The 12,255-nt window shown below is 55.2% G+C and overlaps 1 protein-coding gene across 1 annotated transcript in view; it reads left to right on the top strand.

Annotated features, from left to right (window-relative positions):
* The window catches only part of LOC137431330 (zinc finger protein 608), a 1,424,803-nt gene that overhangs the window by 1,288,157 nt on the left and 124,391 nt on the right, over positions 1-12,255 (top strand). The window lies entirely within an intron of this gene.

Below are 12,255 nucleotides of genomic sequence, written 5' to 3'. Positions count from 1 at the left end.
ACTTATATATAAGTCTATATTTTCTGTGTGATATATCATAAATGCCTTTAGAAAAATATTTGTCTATCATTTGCTGTGGAAGGTAAAAAAGTCCCTGGTGTTGGGCTAGCGGCTAGGGTGCCGGCTTAGGATCCTAGGATCCTGGGTTCGAATCCCGGTCAATCGCTGAATTAACGCCAGGGGGGTTGACTCAGCCTGTCATCCTTCCGAGGTCGGCTAATTGAGTACCAGTTCACTGGTAATTCCCTGCTTGTCGTTAAAGGCGGCAAAAAGGGTTGGCGTCAGGAAGGGCATCCGGCCGTAAAACATTGCTTCAAAAAGGGGACCGAAAAACAACAACAACCACAGTTCCCGAAAAAGGCCAACCCCCGCTTGCGGGGAAAAATGGCCTCTAAAGGTGGTTTTTTTTTTTTTTTTTTTTTTTTTTTTTGCTGTGGAAGGTAAATATAAGTTGTGGAACACATATAATTGCATGGGCTTTTAGCAAATTTCATCAGCAATCCAGAAATGTATACTTCTTGTGTGTATGATGAATATTATTATTTTTATAGCAGAAAATGTTACCCCCTCCTTTTAAAAAAGGAGCCTATTTTGACGGATTTAAGTAGTTTGGTCAATGTCCTCATATTTTCACTGTTGTTGTTGATCCAGGATACTTTCTGAGAATCAAACGAAAGTAAATAATAACAAGTACATGAAAAAGTTAAATGTTTTTTTCTTTATTTTCCGAACTAATACAGGTTTTTAGGACTTAAAGTCAATAGTGCACATATGAACGTATCAAACACCCGTAGTACACAAAATAGAAAGTCCTTCATAGTTTGTGAGACATCTCTGATCATATGCATTAATTGTAAGTGAAATAAAATGTTCAAGATTAACTCAAAAATCATAATCATTTTCCAGTTCCTCAATATCCTCATCTGCACTTTCCCCATCGTCTGACTCGGAGACGGATGCCTGGTTATCACAGTCTGTAAGTCTGCACATATCAGTGCATTTCAGTCTGTTTGACAAACACACACATTTTGGTAGTGAACACTTTCTATTACAATTGCAGGCCAACAAATCAAGGACCGCCTCAGGTGCTGGCTGACCATCCATCCAGTGCACCACCAACTGTTCAACTCCTTCCTTCTCCATCTTCCATCCTCGGCCAACAGGACTTGGTACTTTCGGGTCCTGTTCAAGACATCGTCTCCATATCGCTGCCTGGTAGTTGGCTCTTTGTGCATGTTTCATTGTTTCACTAAGCAGTCTCTGCAGGGTGGAAACTGGTGGCTCTCTACCTCACCTTTCTTAGCACAGAATAGGTGATACCTGAGATCATTGACGTTAGTGGATAATGCCTTTGGTGCATAGAGGAGGCAAGTAAATGTCTCTAGTTTGTTCATCAATTCTCGGGAGAGGTCCCATATTTGACCCAACTCTTGGAATGTGTTCTGAGTTTCCCTGTTTTTGGTCAACAGTTTCAAGGCGCTTGTCTTCCCTTTGCCTGCAAATGCACTGACAGTGTCACATCCTGTATATGCATGCATCCCAATGAGAGCTCTACAAACATCTACGCCAACTGTGGCAGCAACCTTCACGATGTCAACAAGCCTCGTCCGGGTACTAGTTCCACATTTCTGGAATAGTGGGACTCCAATCTTATCATGAAATGCCAAGGACATTATAAAGACATCTGTGTCCGCTGCGCAAATCACTACAGCCCGATAGCCCTCTCTTGCTGCATGAGCAGCATGAAGAAGCAGGTGCCCATCTGCTTCTTCCTGTTTGCACTGAAGACCTGGCACTTCATCACTTTCCTGAGATGTGATTTTGTAACATTTGTCATTCACAGTTGCATATAGAACCTTCCTCTGTAGCCTTCCTCTGTATTCTGGTTTCCTCCATGTATTTACTAAGAAGGTAATGAGACTGGTCTTATTATTAACTATACTCAAGAACTTCCTCCATTGCCTCACAATCTGTGTGCCTGTGATACTTTGCAGCTGATGTCCAGCCTCTCCACCTCGTAGTGATCTTTCACTGTTCTTGATTGAGTTCTCTCTGTATGTGTCAAACACAACATCTATTCTATTAATATTAGCTCCTTCCTTCAGTGCCATAGACAAAATGGTTGTGGCAACATCTCCAAAAGTAACGTGATCACCTTTTACTCTTTGGACCAAGTTCATCCCATCAATCACTGATGCAGAGGTTTTTGGGAGTTGTTCTGCCACGGTCACATTCTTCTGCAATGTTGTGGTTAGAGTAGCTTTGTTGGTTTTTCACAGCAATCCATCTGGTGTGGAGAGGGCCCAGGCCAATGGTCCAAGAGGATGAGAGAGGATATCCTCCATCTGGAGATTGCGTCCTTGTGCCATCACTATTATGCGACCAATCAAAGATCTGTCAGCCTTCAAGATAGTCACCCTTCCATTTGATTTCACTTCCTTCTTCTTACACATATTGCCGAATGTCTTCAGCTTTTTAGTTTTCATTGGGTCATGGAATTTCCTTGCTGGTGGATCTCTTTCTAGTCTTTCATCCTTAAAGGTTGCATAGGTTTGCTCACTAATCTCATACACCTTCAACAGGTCAGAGACGATGTCTCTGGGTGCCACCTTTGCAGTAGAGATGCTTATTGCTTATGAGGTCATGTTTCTCCGCAAATGGGTTGACCCAATCTTTGATGAGGCCAACGACTGCAGACACTGCCTCTTCATCTTTTTGGATTCTTGGCCGCTGCAGCTCTGTATGGCAAACGTTACTTTTGGTACCTTGCACCATGTCTCTTAGCTGTCCTAGAAATGCACTGTGGTACTCAGCTGTTATGTAGTATCGTTTTATAGCTCCAGCTTTCAAGCTGAACCGAGTTGTGCCTCCAGGAGTTTGTGTATCTTTGTTTACTGTGACCTCAGTGGTCTGGTCCACAGGAATCCACCCAAAGGGGTTGTTGTTAGACATCTGTACCACGAATTGGCCTGTTTTGAAGGCTTCATATACATGAGGATTCTTCTCTGGGAGATTTGTCATCTGAGCAAAGTATGGGGACAGATACCTAGCATAGTTCAATTTATCGTATGCAAAGCACCATGGGATCATGCTTCGTATGGCATGGAGGTGCAAGTTCCAGTTACCCTCACGAGAGGCATGCACAAGGCCAAGTATGACATCCTCTACCATGTCTATGTATGACATCCAGAATGCAGAGAGTTCTCCATTATTGTGACGGAGATTTTCCAGAAAGTCTTTCCACAGGGTTACAAGCTTAGTTAGGAGAGGACTTTGGAGCAGATTGTGGAATCTCTGTTGGTTGATTGTGGAATCAGCAACCATGCCATTCACTTCCTCCAAGAATGTCTTAATCACAACACTCCTATCCTGAATATTATCCTCCACCCACTGCATGAACTCCTCCCATGCCAGTCTCATCAGCGCTTCATATATACACATGTGGACCCTGACAGCTCGATTATAGTGTTTACCATCAAGTACCCCATCAATGGACCCTTCAGCAACTATTCCGGATTCTATGCAAATATCCTTAAGGCCAGCATCCCGAAATCGCTTTCCAAGGATTGCTAGGGCATTACAGATGATGTGGAATGTTCCCATTCTAAGGAGATTGTTAGAAAATCGTTCTTTGTGTTTCCAGGCAATTTCAGTGGCTTTTGCATAGAGTGCTTGATCCATGACGACCACAACTGTTTCCAGAAATAGTTCCTTCCTTATCATCTCTGATTTGGTCAGAATTTCAAACACTGTGGTCAACTCTGTGGCCGGTGCATTGATGGTTGGCAAATATCCAACAATATCTTCTGAGATAAGCACTTGGTCTCTAGTACGAATGTTAAACCCAGTCCAGCTTGGGATTGTCTGATTCTCTGAATCTATTTGTCTTGCAAGCATCCAAACCAGGTTCTTAATACAGGCTGCTTCAGCAGCTTCCATGGTTTCCAGGAAATTGTCCTCTCTGGTCAAGAGAGGATGAGGGCCCACATGTGCACCAGCTACATATGTTTCAAGCTCTTGGTGCTCAACGGTGACTGATCTCTGCTTCAGTTTCTCAATACGAGGAAGTTCAACTCTGGGGAGATGTGGCCCATAGATATTGGGCCATTGACTCGATGTGATGTATCCTTTCCAGTGAGAGTTTCCTCGAGTCTATCAATATTATCCCATGCAAGATTGGTGAAGACATGTGGTTTGATGGAGACTGGAAGTACAACTCTGTGGTTGAAGCCAACTGCTAACTTTTGAAGACACAGCTGTATCGTTCTCTTCCAGCTGAGAATAAGACACACAATGTCCTAGCTTGTTTAGTGTCTGGATGAGCTGAACGTTTCCAGTGAGTGCTTTAACGGCATTAGGAAGCAGTATATGTTTAGGTGGTTTATGCTTTCCACATGTCACAGCGTATATGAGGTCCTGACTAAATGACTGGATCAGAGTGTTGATTCTGTGAGCTTGAATCTTCGTGTCAGGATCTCCTGTGAGAAGGCTAAAAAGTAACCGTTCTAGTTCATTTGGCATAGTTATTTGGCCACTATTATTCACATCAGATGGATGAAATGGCCATGGAATGGGTGTCATGTCCTGTTTGATGACTGATCGGATATGTGATGACGTTTGATCTATAATCTTATTGATATTGGTTGATTTAGCCTTCCAAACTCTGAGTTCCCTGTGAAGCTTTTGATATTCTAAGACTACATCCTTGAATAAAACACTGTCGGGAACCATCAACAACTTTCCCTTGTCATCTGGAAATATATCCACTGATTTCCCGAGCTCAGATTCCAGTTTTCTACGAATGTGCTTCCTCGTAGAATCATATAGCTGTTCAGCTCCACTAGACTGCATGAAGAATTCCAGCTTCGAGGTCAAAGAAGTGATATGTACAATCTTCTTGTTGGAAATGATATCAGTTCTGATAAACTTGAAAAGGTCTTCATAAGCTTCTCTTTCAATCCTTTGGTACAGTTCGTCACCATCTGTTTCGTTTTCTTTTTTATTATTATCTTTGCTCTGAAGGAGCTGTGCTCCCACGTAATCGGAAGAATGGACGTGACAAAAAGCTGGAATTCGTCCGAGTTTCTTTATTGTCACAAAACAACTCGGGTACTCTGAAAAGCCCGTTTATCGGGCAGCAATATATATACACACATTATCCCGGAGCGTTTGCCCGGGAAAGGCGAGAGGGGGCGTGGCCGGGCGTCCTGGCCGCGGCCTGGCAAGTCGAGGGCGGGCATGCCCGGGCGTCCCGGACGCGGCCTGGCAAGTCGAGAGCGGGCGTGGCTGGGCAAGCCCAGGCATGCCCGGGCGTCCTGGCCGAGGCCTGGCAAGTTGAGCGCGGGCCTGCCCGGGCGTCCTGGACGAGCCCGGCATGGTGATCGCTCCGCGTCCTTGGTAGGTGCAAGGCGATTGTGTAAACCCAGCGGAAGCCGCTACACACGTCCCCTCAGAATCGACTTGCACCGGCATGGTCAATTTGAGGGGGGTCCTGATGACCCGGCCGAAGCGACCCCTGGCGGGTCGTGGGGGGCGTGGGGTCCGGTGTGGTGGTGGGCGGTCGAGTGGGGGGCACCGTGGATGGGGGGCGGCCTCGCCGCGGCGGAAGGGCCAATGGCGGAAGGGTTGGTCGATGTCCACGTGCGCCGGCTTGAGGCGGTCCACCGCAATCCGGTCCGACCTGCCGCCGATGTCGATGACGAACGACTTGTCGTCCCGTCGCAGGACCCGGAAGGGCCCGTCGTACGGCGGCCGGAGTGGCTCCCGATGTGCGTCATGACGCACAAAAACGTACTTCGCTGTGCGAAGCGCTGGGGGGATGTAGGACTGGGGTTCACCGTGGTGGGATGTTGGCACGGGGGCAAACCGTCGGGCGGCCTCCTGGAGGTCCGAGCGCTGGTGAGCTGCGGACCAGGGACTGGTAGCATCGGGCACGAATTCGCCCGGGACGCGTAGCGCCTGGCCGTAGACAAGCTCAGCGGTGGATGCCCGGAGGTCCTCCTTGGGGGCCGTGCGGAGGCCCAAAAGGACCCACGGCAGCCGGTCGGCCCAACCGCCGTCTTGAAGGCCGGCCATGAGCACGGCCTTCATGGAGCGGTGGAATCGCTCGCACAACCCGTTGGATTGGGGGTGGTAGGCCGTAGTACGGTGGGGCTTGACCCCCAGGTTGCGGGCGACCGCGCCCCACAGCTCGGAGGTGAACTGCAGTCCACGGTCTGACGAGATGTCCGCCGGTGCGCCGAAGTGGGCGACCCAGGTGGCGATGAAAGCCTGCGCCACGTCGGCGGTGGTGGTGGAGATGAGGGGAACGGCCTCCGGCCACCTGGTGGTCCTGTCCACTATGGTGAGCAGGTGTGTGAACCCCCGTGATGGGGGGAGGGGGCCCACCAGATCCACGTTGACGTGGTCGAAACGTCGTTCGGGCACGGTGAAAGGTGCCAGCGGGGCCTGGGTGTGTCGGTGGACCTTGGCCTTTTGGCAGACTGTGCAGGTGCTGGTCCAATCGTGGACGTCCCGTCGAAGGCCGTGCCAGACGAATCGCGCCGACACCAGCTTCTGGGAAGCTTTCCGGCCCGGGTGGGAAAGGCCGTGGAGGGAGGCGAAGATGCGGCGTTCCCAGGTGACGGGCACGATGGGGCGAGGCTGGCCTTGGGAGACGTCGCAGAGCAGGACGGTGTCCGCGAAGGGGATGTCGGCCAGGCGGAGGCCCGTGTCCGCCGCCCGGAGGGCTTGCACCGTGGTGTCGGTGGTTTGGTCCGCCGCCATAAGCGCGAAGTCCACGCCGAGGTGGACCGCGTTCGCGCTGGCCCGAGAAAGACAGTCGGCCACGCCGGTGTTTTTGCCGGCGACGTGCCGGATGTTCGTGGTAAACTCCGACACGGCGGTGAGGTGGCGCTGTTGGAGGGCCGACCACGGCTCCGTGACCTTGGCCATTGCGTAAACCAACGGCTTGTGGTCGACGAACGCCGTGAAGGGTCGGCCCTCCAGGAGGTGGCGGAAATGGCGAACGGCCAGGTGTAGACCGAGGAGCTCACGGTCAAACGTGCTGTATTTGAGCTCGTTCGGCCGGAGCTGCCGGCTGAAAAAAGCGAGTGGCTGCCAAACCCCGTTCACCCATTGCTCATGTACGGCGCCCACCACGTAGTCGGAGGCATCCGTGGTGAGGGCGATGGGAGCGTTGAGCACCGGGTGAGTGAGCAGTGTTGCGTCGGCGAGGGCCCGCTTTGAGCTTTGGAAGGCCGCGTCCATTGCTGCGGACCAGACGATGTCGTGCTTGGCCGGCTTGCCCCGGAGGGCTTCGTAGAGGGGCCGCATGAGTTGAGCAGCGCGGGGCACGAAGCGGTGATAGAAATTCACCATTCCCAGGAATTCCTGCAGGGCCTTTATGGAGCGGGGACGCGGAAATGTGGTGATGGCCTCGACCTTGGTTGGCAGCGGCACGGCCCCGTTCTTGGTGATGTGGTGGTCCAAAAAATCAACGGCCATCGTGCCGAAGTGGCATTTGGCCGGGTTGACGATGAGGCCGTGCTCGCTGAGGCGCCCAAACAGTGTTCGGAGGTGGAGGAGGTGCTCGGCCCGGGACGTGCTGGCGATGAGGATGTCGTCCAGGTAAACGAAGAGGAACGGCAGGTCACGCAGCACGCCGTCCATCAAGCGATGGAACGCCTGAGCCGCATTCTTGAGGCCAAACGGCATCCGTAAGAATTCGAATAAGCCGAACGGCGTGATGACGGCCGTTTTAGGGACGTCGGCCGCCCTGACAGGTACCTGGTGATATCCCCGTATGAGATCGATTTTTGAAAAAATGACCCGTCCTGCCAGACGGGCGGAGAAGTCTTGGATGTGCGGGATCGGATACCTGTCGGGGGTGGTAGCGTCGTTAAGGCGGCAATAGTCGCCACATGGGCGCCAGCCGCCCCCTGGCTTTGGGACGATGTGTAGTGGCGAAGCCCACGCGCTATCGGAGCGCCGCACGATGCCGAGGTGTTCCAAAGCGTCGATCTCGGCTTTGGCTATGGCGAGCTTGGCTGGGTCGAGGCGGCGGGCTCTGGCGTAGACCGGCGGGCCCGTGGTTGGTATGTGGTGCTCGATCCCATGTCGTACCACAACGGCCGAAAACGTCGGCCCCATGAGGGCCGGGAACTCTGTGAGCAGGCGAGCAAACTCGTTCGCCGCCGGGAGAGCGCATGCCAGCTCGGTCGGAGTGGAGCTGCTCAATGTGAATACCAGGGAGCTGAAGGTCTCGGCGTTGATGAGGCGACGCCGTTGGACATCCACCAGCAGTCTGTGTGCACTGAGGAAGTCGGCGCCTAGCAGATCCATGGGCACGTTTGCGGTTACAAACGTCCAAGTAAAGCGTTGGCCGCCGAAGCAGAGGGTGACGTTGCGCAGGCCGAAGGTGCGGATGGCCGATCCGTTGGCCGCAACCAAGGAGGGGCCGCAAACCGCGGACTGCCTGTCCTGATCAGAGGCCGGTATGACGCTCAGTTCGGCGCTGTTGTCGCACAGGAAGCGCCGTCCGGACGCTTTGTCTGTGATGAAAAGTAAGTTGCCCGTGTGGCCGGCGCTCATGGCTGGTAATGAACGCCGGCCCGGCTGTTTCCCGGCCTGCCGAAGGTGCACGGGGGTCGGCATGTCTGGGCCTTCTGTCCGAACCTGGCATGATAGTAACACCATGCTTGGTCAGGTGGAGGCCCCGGTCGTCGTGCTGGAGGTGGTCGGCTCGGCGTTGCGGCCGCCAATTGCGTCGGCAGTTCGGTCGTCGACCGTGCCGGGTGCTCGGGCGCCATGGGCGTTGCGTCGGACGGCGGTGGGCCCCAGGTCGCTGCTGTAATGCGTTGGCCTGCCGCGGAGATCTTGTCAGCTTCCCTGGCGAGGGCGCGGGGATCTGTGATCGTCGTGCTCGCCAGGGCGAGGCGTACCGGGCTAGGCAGCTGACGGAGGAACAGCTCCCGGAACAGGAATGCCGGAGAGTGCTCGCCGAGCAGCGAAAGCATGTAGTCCATTCGCTCGGACGGGCGCGTGTCGCCGAGCTCGGGCAGGTCGAGCAGGCGCCGTGCGCGTTCCGCCGATGAGAGGGCGAAAGCGTCGAGGAGGAGCTTTTTAATCGCGCCGTATTTGTCAGCGGCTGGCGGGCTCTTGAGGAGGCTCAGGGCGCGGGCCGCGGTGGCTGAACCGAGCGCTGCTACCACATGGTGGAAGCAGGTGTCGTCGGCCGTGATGCCTCGCAGGGCGAACAGGGAGTCCGCCTGGGCGAACCAAACCGCCGCGTGAGCCTCCCAGAAAGTAGGCAGTTTAAGGGCAACTGCCATGTCCATGTCAGTAGGTCACCAATGAAGGAGCTGTGCTCCCACGTAATCGGAAGATTGGACGCGACAAAAAGCTGGAATTCGTCCGAGTTTCTTTATTGTCACAAAACAACTCGGGTACTCTGAAAAGCCCGTTTATCGGGCAGCAATATATATACACACATTATCCCGGAGCGTTTGCCCGGGAAAGGCGAGAGGGGGCGTGGCCGGGCGTCCTGGCCGCGGCCTGGCAAGTCGAGGGCGGGCATGGCCGGGCATGTCCGGGCGTCCCGGACGTGGCCTGGCAAGTCGAGAGCAGGTGTGGCCGGGCGTGCCCGGGCATGCCCGGGCGTCCCGGCCGAGGCCTGGCAAGTTGAGCGCGGGCCTGCCCGGGCGTCCTGGACGAGCCCGGCATGGTGATCGCTCCGCGTCCTTGGTAGGTGCAAGGCGATTGTGTAAACCCAGCGGTAGCCGCTACAGCTCTCATGTTCTATTTGCTTAAGCCTTGTATAATTTTAATAGCACGAAACATGATAGTGTGCCTCTGCAGCAACTATGTCTCTACTTGTTATTGCTAGAATGTTTTAATCTCCCTTTTGGATGGCACAATCTCGTAATGTTTGATCTGCTCTTAGTTTTAAAGCTTGTGTAAGCACGCTTTTTGAGCGCCTTGGCCAGCACGGTCTCATCATCAACCCGGCGAAATGCCAGTTTGGCGTAACGGCCGTCGACTTCCTGGGGCACCGCATCATGAAGCGCGGGGCCGTCCCGCTGCCTACCAAGGTGGAGGGAGTCACAAGTTTCCCGCACCCTCGCTCCATCAAGGCCCTACAGGAATTTTTGGGGATGGTAAATTTCTACCACCGGTTCGTGCCTCGCGCCGCCCAACTCATGAGCCCCCTGTACGAAGCCCTCCAGGGCAAGCCTGCCAAGCAAGATGGACGCGGCGTTCACGGCCGCTAAGCTGGCCCTCGCCAATGCGACCATGCTGGCGCACACGGCGCTCGACGCACCCATCGCCCTCACCACGGACGCTTCTGACTACGCGGTGGGCACCGTGCATGAACAGTGGGTGAACGGAGCTTGGCAACCGCTGGCCTTCTTCAGCCGGCAGCTTTGCCCTAACGAGCGCAAGTGTAGTGGTTTCGACCGTGAGCTCCTCGGCCTTTACCTGGCTGTTCGCCACTTCCGCCATCTTTTGGAGGGCCGCCCGTTCACGGCGTTTCTGGACCACAAACCCCTGGTCTTCGCCATGGCCAAGGTTATGGAGCCATGGTCGGCCCGGCTGCAGCGCCACCTCTCCGCCTATCCGAATTTACGATGGACATCCGGCACATCGCGGGCAAGGACAATGCTGTGGCCGATTGCCTCTCCCGGTCCGGCACGAACGCCGTCCACCTGGGTGTGGACTTCGCCTGCATGGCGGCCGACCAGACCGCCGACCCCACGGTGCAAGCCCTCCGGACAGCGGACACAGGCCTGCGGTTGGCCGACGTCCCCTTCGAGGACACAGGCACAGTTCTCCTGTGCGACATCTCCCTGGGCCAACCTCGCCCCATCGTGCCCACCGGATGGCGGCGGCACATTTTTGACGCCCTCCACGGCCTTTCCCACCCCGGCCGGAAAGCATCACAGAAGCTCGTGGCAGCGAAATTCGTCTGGCACGGGCTCCATAAAGACGTCCGCGACTGGGCCAATGCCTGTATCGCCTGCCAGCGCGCAAAGGTCCACCGGCACACCCAGGACCCATTGGCACCATTCGACGTGCCCGCGCGGTGCTTCGACCACGTCAATGTGGACCTGGTGGGACCCCTTCCCTCCTCGCGGGGCTTCACCCACCTCCTCACAATGGTGGATAGGACCACCAGGTGGCCGGAGGCCGTCCCGCTGGCATCAACAACAGCCGCTGACGTGGCGCAGGCCTTCATTGGCACCTGGATTGCCCGTTTCGGTGCCCCCTCGGACATCTCCTCCGACAGAGGCCCGCAATTCACCGCCGAGCTTTGGGGCGCAGTCGCCCAGGCCTTGGGGGTCAAGCTTCACCACACCACGGCCTACCACCCCCAAGCCAACGGCTTGTGCGAGTGGTTCCACCGCTCGATGAAGGCCGCACTCAGGGCCAGCCTCCAGGACGACAGTTGGGCCGACAGGCTCCCGTGGGTCCTATTGGGCCTCCGAACCGCCCCTAAAGAGGGCCGGTCTACGGCCAGCCACTGCGCGTGCCGGGCGAATTCATCCCTGACGCCACCGGCCCCTGGTCCGCGGCTCGCCAACGCTCGGTCCTCCAGGAGGCCGCCAGGAGATTTGCCCCCGTGCCCACATCCCACCACGGCTGCCCCCAACCCCACGTCCCCCCAGCACTTTGCACTGCGGAGTACATTTTTATCCGGCACGACGCACACCGGGGACCACTCCGGCTGCCATACGATGGACCTTTCCGGGTCCTGAAGAGGGACGACAAGTCATTCACCATCGACATCGGCGTCAAGGCGGACCGCATCTCCGTGGACTGCCTCAAGCCGGCCCATTTGGACCTCGACCAACCTCCACGGTTGGCCCTTCCTCCACAACGGGGCCGTCCCCCGTCAACCAGGCCCCCCGCCCGACCATCCACCGCCCAGCCACCTACCACCCCCACACGAATCGTCAGGGGTTGTTTCGGCCGGGTCATCAAGACCCCCCTCAAACTGACTCTCCCGGTGCATGTTAATTCTGGGGGGGCACGTTTAGCTGTTACCGGTAGCATGACACAATTACCCTGCACCGGCCGATGACGCAACCGGCGAGCGGTCACGTGTCCGGACTCGCCCGGGCGTGTTGAGACTTGCTTTTACCGGGCGAACGCTTGCCTAGCATACCACGCCCCGTTGAGAGGCGTGGCTTATCTATTTGCATACCACGCCCCACCTGAGAGGCGTGGCTTTTGTGTGTTGAGTTTCTGATATATATTGCCGCCCGTTCGATGGGC

This window comes from Myxine glutinosa, chromosome 7 (assembly GCF_964187855.1).
Source record: "Myxine glutinosa chromosome 7, kmMyxGlut1.1, whole genome shotgun sequence".
Lineage (NCBI taxonomy): Eukaryota > Metazoa > Chordata > Myxini > Myxiniformes > Myxinidae > Myxine > Myxine glutinosa.
Note: the sequence above shows the minus strand (reverse complement) of the source record. Positions and strands in the feature narration are given on the sequence as shown.